Here is a 3,446-nt window from a genome sequence, read left to right on the forward strand (position 1 = left end):
CAGGCTAGGGAAGAGAAAAATACTTTACCAAAACATGTTTTTCATTCAAATCTGATTTGTTAGAAAAAGGAACTATTATCTGTAGTTAGTGAATTGAATGGATTGTTTCTGGTCACCATGTCCTTCAAGCTTTTAGAGCTGGTAGACCTCATCCTCTCACACCTTGTTTTTAATGGTAGGTTGGAAGCGGAAAACTAACTTTCCTGCTTTTTCAACTCCCAACTGGTTTCTCAATTTTGAATGGACGAGTCATTGAACTGAGCTAGTTGGGTACATTGAAATGAATAAAATATTTTCTCTGCACTTGCAGAAGAGGCTATTGCTGTCAAACGCTGGGTGAGCCCTTCAACAAATTCTGGTTCCACCACTTCATTGATCTTATTTTCTTTAAAACTTCTCCAGCAAACATGTACTGCTTGAATGTTATACATTACATATATGCCTTAGCATCAGTTGTCATAATTTTAATTTGAAAGATAATTTAAATTAAATACTGGTTTAAAAAATCCAAGTTAAAGAAAAGCCTCTGATCTAAATTTTCTTTTAAAAAATCATTTTTAAAGATGAATTTTCATCCACCCTGAGTGTCTGACATTTCCTTCAGACCCCATTGCCAAAGAACGACAGCACTTTGAAGGTTTACATTAATAGGTGGGATACATTGGATTGGATGAACTATTGAAGACAGCTGAAATTTGTTTGTCTCTTTCAAAAACAGAGCAGCAGCACTGCCAACCACAGTATCCAAAAATCAAAAGTCAGTGTAACCCCGGCCCATCCTATCGTGTTCGGTCTGTGTCGTATTGTCCGGTCTTGTGTTGTCTGCAGTGGCACTTGAACAGTTTTTAAAGTGTGGGTGCTGAAAGCCAGTGAAACTCCCCCAAACTTTTCACCTCATGCCCCCCTTACCTCTGTCCATGGCCTCCACCCCCTCCCTCAGAGCTGGGGCTGGGACCAGGGCTGTGTCTCCAGGAGTGCAGGGACACAGACAGGGGTCAAGGGGCTGAGGCTGGTGGCAGACATGGGGCCAGAAGTGGATTCCCCACATGTGGGGCCAGGAGGGGAGCCCCATGTAAAACCTGGGGACGCTGTACTACCCCCCACGCCCCTGCTTCCCATGCCTATGATTGTCTGGTCTTGTACCTTTGATAAGCTGTAAAACTGCATAATTCCTTAATTTTATTGGAGTATCCATGAAGAATGTGGTATTTGGGAACATATGCAAGTTGTACATTGTTGTGGTTGTTTTGTGCTTTAAAATGTTTGTTTCTTTATGAAAATCAATCCAAAAAATCCTCTCCTCCCTCCCCATCATGCACACACATAATTGAAAAAAAAATCACAATTGGGTCAAAAAAGATAAGTGATTGACTTAAAATCAATATTTTAAAAAATACATTTTGAGTTCCTATTTTTTGCCATTTGGTTTCTGAGCCCTGAGTGTGCACTCAGGTCTTAATCTTAAACTTTCCCCTGCAACCATAAAAGCTAGAAATTCATGTTTACTTGAAATGAAATCTGAGATTCTCACATCAATTCATAACTAGAGCATTCGGGCTTTCAGAAAATTACCAAATACTGTGAGACTTAAAATAAAAATCACAAAAAGTTATGAGAGTTGACAACACTGCAGCTGGTCAAAAATGTTTGAACAAAAATGATTTTTTCAATAGATAATGGCTTTTGGACTTTTTTTTAAAAACTGATGTTTTCCTATTATTTTAACGTTTCTAATTTTTCAATGAAATGATGCTAAATTAAAAAAAATATTTCAAATTGATTCAAAAGGAGAAACCTTTATCAAATGGAATAAAAACATTTGATTCGCCCATCCCTTATCCTGTCTCAAAGGAGGAAAGGGAGCAAAAATGAAAACTGAAAAAAAGAAAAACTAAAATCTAATTTTTTGTTCAATAATACGTGATTGAAATTTGAAAAATAAGCAAATTGTTTTAAACAAAAACATAATTGGTAAATAGCTGTACTCCGATAGGTTTCTTCATGATATTGCCCCTTGAATGGCTTTTCACACAGGAGGAGATAATCTGTTACACAATGTATACATTTCCCTTTTTTAGTACGGCCTGAAGTCCCTACTCAGTGACACTCCTGAACACAGGATCAACTTGAGGCACATGCTCACTTCCCACTGAGTTCAGGAGGAGAAAAGGAGGCAGTTTTCTGCTTCGATTGATTGTGAGCATAATTGTATTTTTTACAAGAACAAAAGGATTCACCCCCTCCCCGCAGTCAAGAGGCAGAAAACTAGACTGATGGCCGCTGGGTTTGGTGCAGGAAATTTTCTGTATTCAAAACAAAGGAAGTTACAAATCTCCCCCAAGAACAGTCTTGGGCCCACTGCTCTTGAATAAAATTCAGCAAAACAAAGACATGACAAATTCAACAAGCTGTAAAAGTCTCGTGTTACACTGCTGTGAAAACAATCCGCAATGTATGTGACAGTCCCTCACTTTGAACGTAGATGTACTGTCAAGTTCCCAGAAAGAGAGAAACAAATTCTCACAGGATTATTTCCTCCTTGTGTTTTGAATAATCTGTCCCAGCAATAAGGCTGGTGCATTAGACGTTAGAAACAGTCCTTCTGGAGCAAAATTAACCCACCTGGTTGGGTCTTCTGAGAAGTTTAACATCTCCCGGGTGTGGCCAGACTTGGCTCCTCTGGCTGGGACAGTCCCATGCTCGGTGCCTGTTCCCGTCGGTCACGGAGGCGGCTCAGCTCATTCTGGCGATCGAGGAGCTGCAGTTTTGTCTCGGGGCTTCTCCGGGGAAGGTTGTGAACAGAAACGGGGTTTGCTCCGATCGATAAACGTGCGCTGGGCTCGCAACCTTCGCCCGGGGACAGTGAAAGTAAAACTGGAAATTGCCTCAGTCCAACCCCTGTCCCGGGGGGAGGGGAGAGTCTTCTCTGAAAGACACAGCCCCAGTCCCGCGGGGCCGCCAGTTGGGGGGCGGGGGTGGGGACCGGAACTTTGTGTTAAAATTTAACATAAAGGGGGTTTGTTGTTGCGGGAGGGGGTTTGTTTTGGGGTTGTTTTTTTACTATTTAGTTGACTAGACTCAGCAAAAGCAGGAAGCAGATTCTCTCTGAAATCAGGCCTGGATTCAGGTAACTGGGTCACCTGAACAGCGGACTCTCAGCCCAGTCCGGATTTCAAAAAGAGAAAAGCTTTTGCTGAATATCATAAATGGCAAACCCCCCCCCCCCCCCGCCCCCAACCAACAACAAAGCCCCTTTTGTTAACATAAAGTGACAGTTTCCCACTGAAGATCGTGACCTTCCAAAACAGCAAGGTCATCAGAAGTGATTTGCTCTGTTGTTGCCGCCTGCTGGCCCCGGTCTATGAGAGAGACAAGGTGGAGGATGTTTGATCTTTTACTGGATCAACTTCTGTTGGGGAAAGAGACAAGCTTTCCAGCAACACAGA

Source organism: Caretta caretta, chromosome 14, assembly GCF_965140235.1.
Source record: "Caretta caretta isolate rCarCar2 chromosome 14, rCarCar1.hap1, whole genome shotgun sequence".
Taxonomy (NCBI): Eukaryota; Metazoa; Chordata; order Testudines; family Cheloniidae; genus Caretta; species Caretta caretta.